Raw genomic sequence first — 15043 nt, forward strand, 5'->3', positions numbered from 1 at the left:
AATTTGCTCCCGTTAAAAAAAAAAAAAAAAAAAAAAAAAAAAAAACAAAAAAAAACTAAAAGAAAAAAACCCACAAAAAAAAAACAACCTACCAAAACCACAAAAAAAACCCCAAAAACCTCCCCTGCAACCCCCCAAAAAAGCCCCAAAATCAAACCCCAAACCCTCAGCTTTTCACCATTTGAGGTGTGTTTTATTAGTCCCCTTGGCCCTGTTCATTTGCTAGACGTTTTTATCCTTTGATCTGTTGGTAATGGTGTTCATTTAGGAGAGGTATTCAGCTGAGCAGGCTTCGATATTCTATCAAGGAATTTGAATAAATATAATTATTTCTTATTTTCTGACATGGAGTAGCCAAGCACTTTAAAAATAGAAAAGCAAAGGGAAAAAGGAATCTCAAGGCTTCCTTTAAGACAGCTTTAGCACAGTCAATAAATCTGAACTTGTTAATGAAATGTTCATAATAGGTACAATTAGGGCCTCTGCTGACTCTATTTTTTTAAATGAAACTAATTTTTTCAATTAACCTTTCAGTGTTACATCTTTGTTGCCTTGTTGCTGGCTTTTTTGATCCTAATTTTTGAGTGAGTTTCTACCTTTTCTGAGTGGAAGAGCAGAGATGTCATGTAATATCCACTCAAAACACAACCAGTGTCCATCAGTCAACAGATCTTTTGGCAAATGAAATATTCCCATTTATTAATACTGGAGGGGAAAAATGAAAGTACTTTTTGAACACAAGTAAGCAAAAATAATTCCAACACTTTTTTGAGGGGTGGGTCAGTGTCTATAAATTTTCAAGCATGTTCGTTCCCTAGGGAAGTTGGTTGTGGAGAAAGAATGGTGAGGTAAGATAGTGCTTTCCCAGCTTCTGCCTAGATAAAGGGAAATGTGCTAGGGATTTCTTCTTTTGCCTGGAGCTGGGACCTGATTCCTCCTTGCCCCTGGAGTGGTGCAGGTGGGCCAGAGCATCTGCACCAGCACCATGGATTAATTTTTTCTTGTGAGAACAAGTGCCTGAGCAACCTGATTAACCGGCATGTGCTGTACTTATTAAGCAGTGACTAACACAATGCAAAGGATTCATTTATATTCCCCCTCCCCTCCACCTTCACTTTTATACTCTTTATAACCCTGCTTTTCTCCCTCGGTGTCTTCCTCAGTATCATTCTGCCTGAAATACATTTTTTTTCTCCTTCTGCTCCTGAGACAACACTAGGCCATTCCTTTTTTTAATCTTAGTTTGCTGGATTCTCTTTGCATTATAGATCATCTTTGTCCAAAAAGCAGGTCAAACAGCCACTCCCAATGCCATCCACACACAGGGTGATGTGCCTCGTCCCGAGTCCCCTCACACGAGGCTTTCCCACATTAGGTGTGATGCTGAACGTGCAAAACAAAGCACTAGAGACAAAGCCGAAATGACCAAAAACCATGGCCTCAAATTGGTGGCTCCCTACCAGCCCCTTCCTGCAGAACTCCCATCTAAAGGCAGTATTTCTGTGCAGGACCAAACCCTTAAAACCAGACAACCCTCAGATCCCCGGCACAGTATTTATGGCATCAGTGGGATGAATTCATCCACATTTCAAGGCAGAACGCATTCGTCTCTACTTTTTCCTGGCTTTTGTTCACAAAAAAAAAAAAAAAAAAAAAAAAAAAAAAAAAAAAAAAAGCCCACGTTAGCAGAGCCATGTTACAAACTGCTTCCCGCTTCTGTTGTTTAGCGTTTTGTAGGTACCACGGCTGGCCAACAGGCTGTAACTCTTGCCTGGTGTTTTGTAACAAAGGAAAAAATAGAATGATTTGTGTTGACTTTTGGTCATCGTGTATCATTATCGATCCGGGGGAGGGCGGCGGGGAGCGCCTACCGCGTATCTGTTGCTCGCCACTTCTCCGGGAAGGCGGCGTGAGGCAGCAGTCAGTAGAGGGCAATAGAGAAATACAGTTTGTGATGCCTAAAGGATTTGAAGCCCTGATTATGTGTTTACAGAAAAGAAAAAGAAGAAAAGAAGAGCCAGGAGGATAGGTTGTTCAGTTTACTACCGGAGACCTGACTGTGACAGACCACCAAGAAAACAAAATGTTCAAAGAGAGTACAAGAAGACCTTCTGCAGCATCTGTGAGTCTGTCCTTTTTTCTTCAGAGTTACGTAGGATAACTTAGCCAGAACTTATTGATGTCTGCATGTTCAGTGGACTCGGGAATGGACTGGGAGATGCAGAAACGTACTCTTTGGAAGAAACAGGAGAGGAGGCATTTCAAAGATCCTGCAGGTGACAAAGGTGAGCAAACTTATAGCTTCTCTTTCACGTGAGATAATAAATGTTCAGTCAGCTGTATGAAAGTCATGAACACACTGAGTGAGTGACAGAAATTATATGAGAATTTTGCTTTTTCAGGCATGCTTCTGCATGATTCATTTTCTGACAGAAAAAAGAGAATAGTGATGCTACAAGGATAAGCATTTCCAAGCATATGTTATTTTGGAGACATGCTAAAACCAGTGACCTGTTTTATGTGTCATATTTTGTATTAGAACTGTTTGAAACGTGCTTATCGTTTTACAAGGTTTATGTGCTGTAGTTCCTAGACTCTAGTTTACAGAGAAATATATAAAAAAGATGTGGCTATTGTTGTTCCTTTTAGAGGGGATTTTTGCTCAGCTTTTAGACAAATGTGATTTGGAGGTTTGGAGAAATTTATTAACAGATTTTTGGATGCATAGCCTTTCTTAAAGGCTTTTTAATCAGAAAGATATTGAGAAGTGATAACTAAGAATATAGTAATAACAAAAGGTGTTAAGCCATAGAAATCAAGGGGGTGGCAGAGGGTTGGGAAAGCAGAAAAAACCACAAGAGACTAAGTTAGGAAATAAACATGTGAAACACTTTTCTATTGCCAAGATCTCAGCTGGTGTCACCATAACACTTGGAAAATATCCTCAGGATGCTGGGAACCATTAAAGCAGTGCAGATTATCAGAAGATAAACTTCCACTTCAGCTGCCACCACTACCAGAAGTGACCAAAAAGAAATGTTTGGGAAATGAAAGATGAAGAATCAAAGCATTGACATTCTGGGGATATCACAGAGCAAATGCAAGGGTATCTAGAGGTCAGTCAGAACCCATTTGAAACAAAGCAGGCTGATAAATAAAATAAATAAATCATATTCTGAAACAAACCATCAGCTTTTAAAAGATAATTAAAGGACAAGTTATCTGGTGTTCCTCCTGAGCTTGGATTTATTTTGTAAGTGGTATCATAGGTGAAGCTATGACACAGTGATTTATCTATGCTTTGAGTGCCAAAACATGTAAAAGATTAGTGTTCTATACAATGTTCTATACATTGTTTAGAACACAGCTTCCTTGCAGTATGTACCTGAGGGAGGTGAAAGATAACGTATACAAAGCATGCCACTATATCCTGTGGGTTGGCAATATCCATTTGATAGGGAATGGACCCAATGACTATCAGAATCCATCTGATCTTGAAAGCTACTGGTTTCAGTTTCCAATTTTTTCTTCCTTTCTTTCAATTTCCAGTACTCTACATCTTCTTGTATACTTGTAAATCCATTATCTCAAAAGATAATAGAAATTAAAGATGGTATTGACGAAAATCTCAGAGAGAAATATTCATGCAGCTTAATAGTGCCAACTCTTCTTTAAAGCGGTCTCTGGTAGAAATTATTAACTCTGTATCTAAGATATGAAGCTGTAGGGCAGTAAACATTCCCTTATAACTGATACCTATTTTCAGTGAAATTAACAGGGTTGCTGTGTGGTGTTATGTCTCTATAAATACAGTCAAAGGGATTTTTGTAGTGAGGAGCCACACAGTTCAGCGGCTGGGGCTGAGGAATGGGAGCTACTGCTCCTGGAAGTCCAAGACTTGCTTTGTTCCTGTGTGACTTTGTGTTACATTAGGCTTGTTTATGGTCAGCTCATGAAGTGGCCAGCCTGGCACCTTGCCCATGTCAAGGGCTGGGCTTTGAGTGGCAGGGTGCAGATTGTACAAGGAGGCCCTCCTTCCATGCAGGTTATGGGAAAGGCCATCGCCAGGTTGCAGTGTCCTTCAGTATGCAGACAAACATACTCCTATGCCAGTTCTGCCTGTAACTCCTTGTCACCTTGAGTCATAATAAACTATTCCTTAATTTTCACTCACAGGGCAGTTGTCTAAAAATGTTGAAATCTCAAGCCAAAGTTTCACCTGTGAAAATATGCTGCTAATTAATGTGTTAATTGTCATGTAAACCCCTTAATGCTTAATAAGATGTGAAATAACCCCTGCTGTTAGGAATATCAGCGTGCACAGGAGTTTGTCCCGAGCACTTAGGGTCATTTATTGCTCTGCTGCAGCACAACCCAGGGCTGCTATTTCAGCCTCTTGCCAAAATAGAAACGTTTTACTTTCTGATGAGTCATCTGGGTTTCACTGAGATCTTGCAAGGTTCCCCCACCCTATTCTTCTTTGCTGTGGAGTGCAGGCCCTGCCCTGGAGGCCTTGCTTTCCCAGGAAAAGATGGGGTGGAACCTGCTTCAGCAGCTGTCAGCTCCATTCCTTAATTAACTTGGACCAGACTGCTAATGAATGATATGGAGCGTTTTCCCTGTCACTGGAGCTGAACATGCAGCATTCCCAGCCTTTTCTGGCCAGCAGTGTGGCAGAGCAGTGCTGGCAACTGAGTCAGAGTTTGCCACACATTGGGCTAAATGTTCCCTGCATCAAGGCAGAAAGGGAACTAGGTCAACTAAAGGTGGCAACTTTAATCTATCTTCCAGGATGGTCCTACTTACAAACAACAGAGAAGAGCTATATGTTTCAAGAAGATATTTCCTTGCATTTTTTTTTTCCTTCTGGTGCAAAAGGGGGTAGAGGAAGACTTTATTTTTTTCTTTCTTTTTGCTTTAAATTATTTCCTTTCCCTTTTAAGTCTGAATGATCTGTTCTAAGGTGGCACTAGTTTGAGCATGAGGCTGGACTAGATGACCTCTAGAGGTTTCCAACCTTACCCTGTAATTTTCAACAATCATGGTGTTATTTTGGATTCCTCCTGACTCCAAATTACCTGGGAGAGGAAAAAAAAAAAAAAAAAAATCACTATTTAAAGATAATTTTCTTTCCCCTTAAATTGTTATTTTAATTCATTTGAAAATTCATCAGGGAAAATAAAAGCCAGGTACTTCTAATAAATAACAGTGTTATGGAATAGTTCTTTGCAGTTGTTGGTTTCTGAGTTTTGTTGTAAAATGCTTTAATTATCATGTTCAGGCTGCTTTGCAGAATTGCTATTAGGCAGAAATGTAGTCAGCTGAGGGATAAACTGTTTGAGGGCTGTACTCCCTGCTGCAGTTGAAAAGTGGCTTTTCACACCTGTTTATAGTATCCTAAGTTGGTCTTGTGTTTGAGAAGCTGGTGTCATTGCTGATTCTTGCAGTTCTATGCCTGGTGACTCAGATGGTAAGAAGGAGTAAACTATTTACTGCTAAAGCATGTGAAATAATATTAATTTTAAAAATCCATATTGCTTTTTCAGTAATCCATTTTAGCTAATAACTTCATTCCAAATTAAACTGTTTGCCCAGCTGACATCCTTAATTCATCACCCTGGCTGAAACCAAGATCTTCAAAGCCATTTACAACAGCTAAACAAACATGTCTTTCATTGGCTTCGATTATAATGCCTGATGAAGTGCACAGAGGACCTGAATCTTTAGAGATGACAGTGATGGATATGATTTAGACACAGGAGAGGTAACAGAATCAGGCTGATGCTTAGAGTGAGTTTCACAGTCAAATATAAGTGGGTGGTACAGCGCTTCATATCTACTTCAAAACTGCTGCTGCTGCTGAGGCACAACATATTCTAACTGCACTAGGAAGTGAGCACTTGGGTTTTCATTGCTGGTAATGGGGCCTTGTCCCCAAAACCTACTCCTCTTTTAAAGGATAAACTGGATGTAACTACCTCCTAAGTGTGAAGCAGCTACAGTAAAGAGGAAAAACTCCACATGACATCAATTTAATTAGAATGCAGTATCGTTGCCTTGATTAGTGATGGAAAACAGGAAACTTCTTCAGTGAGGGTTGTATTATAGCTGCACAATTCCGCAGTACTGAAAGGATTTAACCTTTGTCAAGTTGGCCTGCATGCAAGGTCCTCGGCTTTCCTGTGCCCCTCAGAGACTTTGTGCAGAAAACAAACCAGCAAGGGGTAGATAATTCAAAAGAAGATTTCTTTTTCTAAAATCCAGAGGCCTCTGCTCAAGCATCCCAAGCCAGAAAAAGCTCACACAAGTTGTATGCACATATGTTAAACAAACATCATCAGAGTTGTGTTAACTTATTGCTTATTTGGAGTGTGGAGAGGGGCTGATGCAATCTCTGGTCTTTTTAAAGAAGGCACATAGCCATCTTTTTATATATTCTTTTCATTATTATTAGATAAAGCTAACAGTGGTGTTCAAGTATAGTCTGCATCAGTCCCTTAAAAGGTCATTTCCTCAGTGAGCAAAGACTTGTCTTCCTTCTGCAGAACAGTAGTTTTAAAGGCTAGGTTGATAGCTGGGCAGATGCAACAAAGTTTGTCAATTCATAATCAATTTATGGAAATGAAAATTATTTTTTTCCTTATTGCGTGCTTAAGCAATGTTTTCCTGATGAAAATATTTCTGTTTTTTTTTTTTTTGTTTGTTTGTTTGTTGGGATTTTTTTATTTCCTCCTTTCTCCTGAGCTAGTCTGAGATCTCTGTATCCCTTAGCACCGTTTAGGAAAAAAGATTTGGTTATCCTAAGAGCAGGGAAAATAGACAGTGGAAAGCCTGAAGGAAGTCTAGACAGAGATGCTCTGGCACACGTAAGATCTATGAAGAGCTTGTCACAGGGCATTTTGGCTCTCAGCTTCTGTTTCATTTGCTCCACTGATTAATCATTGGCTTGAGTGCTCAGGTACCATGGTGATCAACACACTACCAGTGCCACAAACCCAGCATGATGCATATTCATTGAAACACTATTTTTGAAATAAAACCAAAAATAAATGCAACTTTTGAAAATCCTCAGCATAGCTAACATTGCCATGTACTTTCCTCTCTAACAATATAAATTAGCATGGTAGTATATAGGCTTCTTCCTCCCATTTTAGATTTTTCCTTCTGCTGTTGATATCCACAGCTTTCTCATTAAGTGGTTTGAAAGGCTTCAGACTTCTTCCATATGCTGAGTATAGCACATTTGTGCATTGGCCTTTCTGTGCAGCTATTGAGATGTTTGTTCCACTGTCATCAATATTAATATCAAGGAAAGGCCCTTGGAATAAGAGCCAAATGCATCCTTGCTCTGTTAAGCCCCACCAGTTTGCTAAGTGTGACCTTTGTGAAGCTACGGGTATAAAGTTCAACCTTGAAAATCTTGGCCAGCAACTAACTGCTGGAATGCCAATTGGCAAGCTCTTCTTCCTTCTCTAAATGCAGAGCCTTCTGCCTGGATAGCTCCAATGCAGCATCTCTTCCACAGTGCCAGGTTTTGAGGTCTGATCCTCACACAGACCTCTGGTGCTGTTGCTATTTTTTATAATGCTGTGCTATTTATATCTCTATTTGAATATGTAAGGTGGCCAACACTGGGAAGTCAGCACTGAGCAGTAGTTTCCCACTGAGGATGTTACTGTGCCAACATCCCTCAAAGATAACTGCAAGGAATATAGAAAAAAATGTACCTCTTTATCATGAGTACCTTATGAATTTGCTCCTGGTTTTGGTATCTTGAATTTCTTCACAATGCTGCTCTCTGAGCGCTGGTGCCCGGGGCAGATTCGATACCATGCTGTTAGTCGAGGAGCCCCCAGCACGTGTCATGCTCACAAGGCAAATAAACCAGAGGAGGGAATTAGATGGAGCTAGATGCAAGGTATGCATCCACTGGAGCTGGGTAATTGTTCCTCAAACTCTGCTGATCATAAAAGCTTGCTTTAACTTTTGTTTCAGCTGTTGGGAAATGGAAAGTACATCATTTTCCTCTTATATTCCTCTCACATGAAATAAAGATGCCAAATACTTTTTTCAGGCGTATCTTTACCATCTGCTTTGACAGCAATTAGCTCACCAATTGGTGTGGGACAAGTTCCATTAATAGATGGTGAAAGCATGCAAAAAAACTCAAACTCAAAGAGTGATGCAGGGATGCTGTTTATCTTTCCCTGGCATGAGGTAGAAAGGGCCTGTGATGCACTGCTTTGCAGCAGTTGGAGGTACTTAAAAGAATTGTAAAGATAAACCAACATACTGAATCCCCCATATTACTGATTTCTTTTTTTAAGTATAGTAAAGACACTAAATATGGCAATCGTATTAATATTCCTGAGCCAAAGAATGAGTGAGATTTATAGGACCTGTGGGTCAGGAGAGTGGTCTCCTCCCTAGCCTGCTTCCTGTGAGATCTGAGCTGATGTTGTTGCAGGGCTGGTGGGAGAGAAGCCAGGACTTACCCTCTAAGGATTTAATTTGGAAAGCATTGTAGTTGGGATCCCCTCCTCTCTATCTATCGTTCTTCAGTATGGGAATTTCCAGCTTGGGGCTATCCAGTCCTTGAACTCACTATGATCCACAAATCCTTGTAAAACATACAGGTACAGCTGCTCTGCTCTGGTGCTTTGCTGCAGAGAAAGAACAAACCTTTAGGAAAGTGGAAAATGAGCACTGCTTGCTTCCTCTGCCTCTCTGGACTCCAGGGCCAGTACAGGTACGGTCACATCTCTCTCCCAGGAGGAAGATGGGCCAGACTACAGAGGAAGACACCAAATAGGTTGAGGACTATTATTGCGGGATGTGGGTGTAATACCTTAAAAATCCTGGTGCCTGTAACACGATTGAAAGACTGGGCTGTGACATCAGAACACGAGTTGTCCTCTAAAATGATTTTGTTACCATGATATTGCCAGTCTTACAGGCAACCCTTCCTGCCAACCATTTCCTCCTTTTTATGGATCTACAGTAATTTTTTGGTTACTTTTTCGGTTACTTTGAATACTTTTGGTTTCTTTGTGTACTTTGAATTATTTTTTGATGTTCCTTTGCATTAAAGTTGGGGGTTATTCATAGCATTCACAGGTTGGGTTCAATTAATTCCCTCATACTTCTTTTCCCAAGGTTATTCCATTTTTGAGAACCACTCTAGAACACGAGCAAATTGAGTGTGGATAGAGACATCTCTTGCCAGCAAATTTATGCACTTGTTTTTTTCCATGGACCGTAGTCTGGAACTTGGCAAGTCTTTGGAATCTTTCCTGGATGAGCAGTTCTGGATTATTCACCAATTTTTCTTTGGAGCTGGAGTGAAAATAAACATGAGCTTGGAATGCTGGGTGCCAGCTCAAACCCAGACTTCTCCTATGTGAGCGCAGAACTGAGAGATTTAATTTGGCCCCTTTTAGATTATAATCCCGTGTCAGAGTGAGGTTTTGAGTCTGAATGGTGTGCAGTGTGATACTCATGTAACTATAAATACAGTGGCTTAGTGCTTGCAATATACTTACAGCCTCCTATTCACTCCTAACTAGTGGCATTTTCCTTTTCGAAAGGAGAAGCTGCAGGCTTTACTGTTGGAATTGGGTTTGGTACCTTCTGATGGTAACAAAGCCTGCAGATACAGAAGCACGATAAATGCTCAGACATGAAGGTGAGAAATTAGTCCATTTCCAAGCAATCTTAACATCTGCTGGAATGAGCAGAGTTTATGTAGTTTGTACAATTTCATCCACGGTTCACTTTCATGAAAACAGATCCATGATTTTTCTGTCCTCAAACACTTGATAGTTTTGGCTGAAAAAGTAGGCCCGATGCCAAAAGGTGTTCAGGTTTTCAAAGTGTCTAATTAACAACAGGGATTGGTTATGCCTGGAATGAAAAGTATGTAAGGCAAGGAAAGCAATCACCTGGTCTGGTGCTGAAAGGGTTAATGAGGAATTAAGGAGAGGGAAAAAATAAAGGCTTCTAGAGTTGTGTTTAATTTTTCAGTCTCTTTGCTGTCTGCCAGTCCTTAAAAATTTCATAAAAAATTAAAAATGTATTTTAAAGACCAATTTAAGAAACTGAACATGCAATTCTAACTTTGGAAAATTGCAGTTATATTTTCTGACAGAATCTTACATTTGTGACTAAGGGAAAACTTGATTATTGCTGGAGAAGTACATATGAATCTCATTTTATACATTCTCACCCTGACAGATTGACTTGGAAATCTTCCATTTCAAAGAAGGTAAAGGTATCAGATGAGTCCATATGCAACAGATGGGTATTCTGGAAAAAACCTCAGATTTTATAAACTTTCAGAAAAATTTCACAGGACTTGCTGGGGAAAAAGTATCTTTGTTTTGAATGCTGGTCCCACCAAAGTTGATGTTACTTTGGGAATTTACTTCAACTGAGATTAGGACTTTGTTTATAGACCCGTGTGAGCATTGAAGATGAAGACACTAATCATTAAAGCTGTGTCAACGTCTCAGCAATGAATTGATGTTCTTTTTGGCTAAAGTTCAATATTCTTTGAATGAAAATCCTTGATTTACATTTCTCAACTATTTATGTGGGGGTATTAAGCTGATGTTTTTCTACTGTTTGTGGAGCCACCAAAGAAACAAGCAGAAAGGAAAAATATGCCATCCCAACAACAACCCATGGAAAATACTGATTTAAGTTTGGTGGCTGCTGTTGAAAGTGCTCATCCTTCCCTCATGCAGCCACAGAACATATTGGCATTGCAGGTAGGCTGTCTGACAGCTTCCTTTCAAAGCATTGCCAAACCTGCTTCGTGGATTAGTCAACAACTGCTTCCTGAATTGTGCTTGCACCTGTTTCCTCTTCTTCTGAAATAAACAGTTTTATCTGAAAAAAGCATTGACAAAGGCCAAAGTTGCACCCCCAGCCTGGCCCACTGATATAAAGGAAATCACATTTTCTTGGTGTTTATAGAATGAACGTAGCAGCTGTTACCATGGGAATAGTCAATTTATGAAAGAAGTTGTTTTGAGGAGGCTGAACATTACCACTAATCGAAGTGATTGCAGTCAAGACAAAAGGTTAATGTTCAAGATCTGCTAATTAGGAGAGAGCTACTTTTCTGGTAATGTGAGGATGGGTACAAATGAATTCTGTATGATAAAAATGCTGTTGTCCTGGCTAATCCCTTGAATTTATTATATTGGATACAAGGATTAGATTCATCCCTAGTATAGTATCCACTGATTTGTTTTCAAGTAAGTGTAAACTTCATAGGTAGAAACAGATGCTATTTCCTGGAAAGGTTCTTTCAAATACATTCTTATAATAAATTTTAAGGATTATTACTGCACATTCCCTTTTTGGAGCCATTTTTCTGTGTTTTGTTTTGTATTTTGCGACTACTGATGTCCTCTCTGTCCTTTTCTCTCTGCTCAACACATTTTCTAGGGTGCAGAAATTACTATGGTTCTTCAGATTTCTCCTTAAATGTGCTAAAAATGTTATCAGCAAATAGAGAAAAGGCTTTTTTATTCTGCTGCACTCCCTCTATTGACTGACTGTGCCAAGGCAAAGTGAATAATATAGTAGTCATCATCTGCAAACAAGAATATTTGGGCCAGATCATCTCTGCTCATATGAAGTGCCAAATTTTCACTCTCTTCAGGAGAAATTCATCTCTGCAGAAGTTCTAAAAATACAGTTTCTGTTAAATTTCTCTTTAGAACACCCATCTGACATACTTCTTCTAAGCAGCTGATAATTTAAGAACTATTCTGCAGTTTGCCCTGAATTATTTCACAAAATAATTCTTATTAATTAATAATTTAACAAAATAATTAATGTAAATTATTAATGTTAATAATAAAAAATGTTAATTATATTAACATTATATTTATGTGAGCCCTAGCTGTTCAAATAATCTTGGGCTATGCATTCTTCTATTTATTTTCACTTGCAAGTAGCCTGCATTATCGCAAAAGCCTTTATCTGTGTAATTAGTTTTACATGGATTTTGTAATGAAAAGTGTACGTGAAAAATGGAATGGTGTGTTGGATATGTCCCCCAAAATGAAACCAGTAACATCAAAGCACTGATAATATTGCTAATGATGGAAGAACTGAAGGGTGCTCTGTGACCAGTGGATGCAAGCAGTGGGTCCAGGCAGTTGTAGAGGGTATTACAACATGTGATACTTCCAGCTGTGCATTAACCTCTAACTCCAGGGCTGTAATTTTGCCCCTGCTCTCCTATCTGGAAGAGTGTTTGAGAAAATCATAGGCTTATAGCTGCTTCCATTCTGTACAATCTAGATGAGCGTGTGGCATGTGCACTGCCTTCCCGTGCCATGCTTTTGTTGCTCCTTGAATTAGATAATACTACTTCTACCCAGAGGTATGTTCCTCAAGGCATTTCTAGGCAGCAACTATATGCTTAGTTAGCTCTTCTCTTGTTGTGCTAAACAGCTCAGCTCTGTTAGTGTCTTTGGATGGGAAGTCTCTTTGTCTCCCAGGTTCTACTGGAAATCCCCATTCTCATATTCTACAGCCTCACTTGCCTTTTTCATTGTGTTACCTGTTTTGTCACTCTCTCATTGACAACTGTAGTCCTCATTTGTCATTACTGGGTCATCTCACAGGTTATGTTTTCATGTTCTGCCCTGGGCCCTGTTGCCTACCCCATTTCTTTGGCTCACATCTTCCCGCTGCTCCATTTGTATCACTTCACTACTCTACTGACATTAGAATGTGCAGGTAGTCTTCTACCTTGGTCACAGTGATCGAGAGCTACGGAAGAACAACAGTAGCTCCAGAATGGATCTTGAAGATGCACTGCTAATCTTAATTGATCCCATAAATCCCTTCTTAATGGCACTTACTTGCTATTATTTCTCCTTTAGCTGTTTTTTTAACTATGCAAAACGTCTTAGTCCTCAGATTCCTTAGTATCATGTAACACGATGTCAAATGCATTGCTGAAGTAATGAAAGATGAGACCTATTACACTTAATTTGTTCACAAAATCTTTTACTTCATCTAAGAAGACTATATGGATGATTTGTGTGATCTCTTCTTGCTAAATTGCTGTTGCACTTTATCCTATTTTTCATTTACATCTGTGTCTTTATATATTGTCTCTCAAAATGTATTTTAAAGCCTTTCATACTAATGAGGTCCAATGAAGTAGTCTGTAATTTCCCAACTGCCATCTCCTCTTATTTTTCTTCACAGATTTTTTTTGTAAGTAAAGAAACTGTATCTCCTATTTTTCAGTTTCACTCCCAACTAGATGGTGCTATTAAAAATATTTGTCACTGGACCAGCATTACACGTGAGAGAAACTTTTAGAAGTGTGAGATGGTGATTAATCAGGCTTCAAGCATTTAACTTTTTGAATTGAGTTATTTGCTAGCTGTGGTAGTTTCTATTTGCATATCCACATTCTTATTATTCACGCTATCTTTGTCTGTAAATTTAACCTAAAAATTTCTGATTGAAAACTGGGGGAAAATACTTAGTTGAGACCTTCCTCGTGTTGTCTTTAATCTCTTTTCCATCCTTCCTTCACAGTGGCACATGATTTTTCCTTGTGGGTATTTTTTTCTATTTATACTACCAAATAACCTTTTACTATGTGCTTTAATATTCTTTGCAGGACAGAAGTCAGTTAAGTTCATGGAAGTTCAAACTTTATACTTCCTGACTTCTCAGAAGTTTCTAGCATGTGGACAGTACTTTTGGCACTGTGTGAACTGTGCTTATTTCCAGTATCTCAATTTCTTTTGGTTTCTGGCTGCAGTTTTGTAAAAGCTACTTGTTCAATTTACTGTCCCTTTTCTGTACTACAGAATAGGCATAACTCGAGAGAATTTAAATGCCATTTTTATTGTCATTTTACAATGCTTTACTATCTTAGTGCAATTCTGAAGTTCTCATGCCTACCTTTCTTCTCTCTTATATGAATAATCCTACTCAAGTCAGAATCAAAGCTATGAAGATTATTTGTGAGAGAAAAGGGTTGCAGATTAAGGTCTACATTCCTTGAAGTACTTTCACCAGGTACAGCATTTTTTTCACAGCAGTGGCTTTTTTAGCTGTGCTGTAAAAGCTGTTTAAGAGATACACACGCAGTATCAAAAGGAATGCAAAATGTTTTGGAAGATGAAACTGCTTGGAAGCTGAAGAATGCAGGGATTTATTCAAGTGCCCAGTATTTCTCTAATAGCCTTTTTGCCAATCAACTCATGTTTTATTTCCGTCTTTTAAGTATTATTAGATTTTCTTTTGGCACGCTGTTGATTTGCAAATGTACAAGTACTGTTCCGAGTGCTTGGGAAAATGGTCTTTCACAGAACTAAATTGTTGCATGGAAAAAATCTTTGGTAACTACTTATTGCTTGGATTTTTGTTAGGTCTCAAGATGTGTCATGGCTGTGTCGCACTAACAGTAGAAAAGCATATTTAGCAGCTGACTGTGCCCCAAAGAGCTTGCAACTGAAATATGTGAAATATTCCTTTTCTGTGCCAAAGGAAGCAAACATCATTTTCATGGTTAATGTTAAAGGTGGGAAAGAAGCCAGTGTCACTCATCTGGGGCACAACCAGTAGCTGCACCCCGTCCCTTTGATTTTTCAATCTCTCAGTTGCAGGAATGTTTTTTCCTATTTTCATCCACTACAGTTCTTAGTAGGAGTAGGATATTTCAGTAGGATACTGGGAATGAAAGGAGACAAAATGTTATTTATCTTCCTGTTGTTTCACTTTAATAATCTGTCACCATACACAAAGCAGTTGGTAAAAGTAGAAAGTGTGGTATGTTCTCTACTGCAGCCTTTGCATTTAATAGCCAATCCAGCAGGATTATGCATTAGTCATTAATCTGTTACAGAGAGGAGGCAGTGGATAGGTCAAACCCCAATTTGTTTGTTAATTTGCAACTATTGAGCAAAAGAGATGAACAGACTGAACAAAGAAGTAGATGACAAAGCATAATTTTTTTTTTTTGCATTTTAAAAGCTTTCTTTTGAATTGAGTCTAT

General features: G+C 39.0%; 1 long non-coding RNA gene across 2 annotated transcripts in view; it reads left to right on the forward strand.

The window, feature by feature from the left end:
- Window positions 1–15043, forward strand: part of LOC128811597 (uncharacterized) — a 69460-nt gene that overhangs the window by 692 nt on the left and 53725 nt on the right. Inside the window, exons 2-3 of one of the 2 annotated variants that reach the window (XR_008438397.1) lie at window positions 1994–2285; window positions 2907–3214. This is a non-coding gene — a long non-coding RNA (uncharacterized LOC128811597). Of the gene's footprint in view, window positions 1–1820; window positions 2286–2906; window positions 3215–15043 lie in introns of those variants that run through there. The other variant, XR_008438399.1, reaches the window with a different exon arrangement.

The sequence above is a fragment of the Vidua macroura genome, chromosome 1 (assembly GCF_024509145.1).
Source record: "Vidua macroura isolate BioBank_ID:100142 chromosome 1, ASM2450914v1, whole genome shotgun sequence".
In the NCBI taxonomy this organism is placed as follows: domain Eukaryota; kingdom Metazoa; phylum Chordata; class Aves; order Passeriformes; family Viduidae; genus Vidua; species Vidua macroura.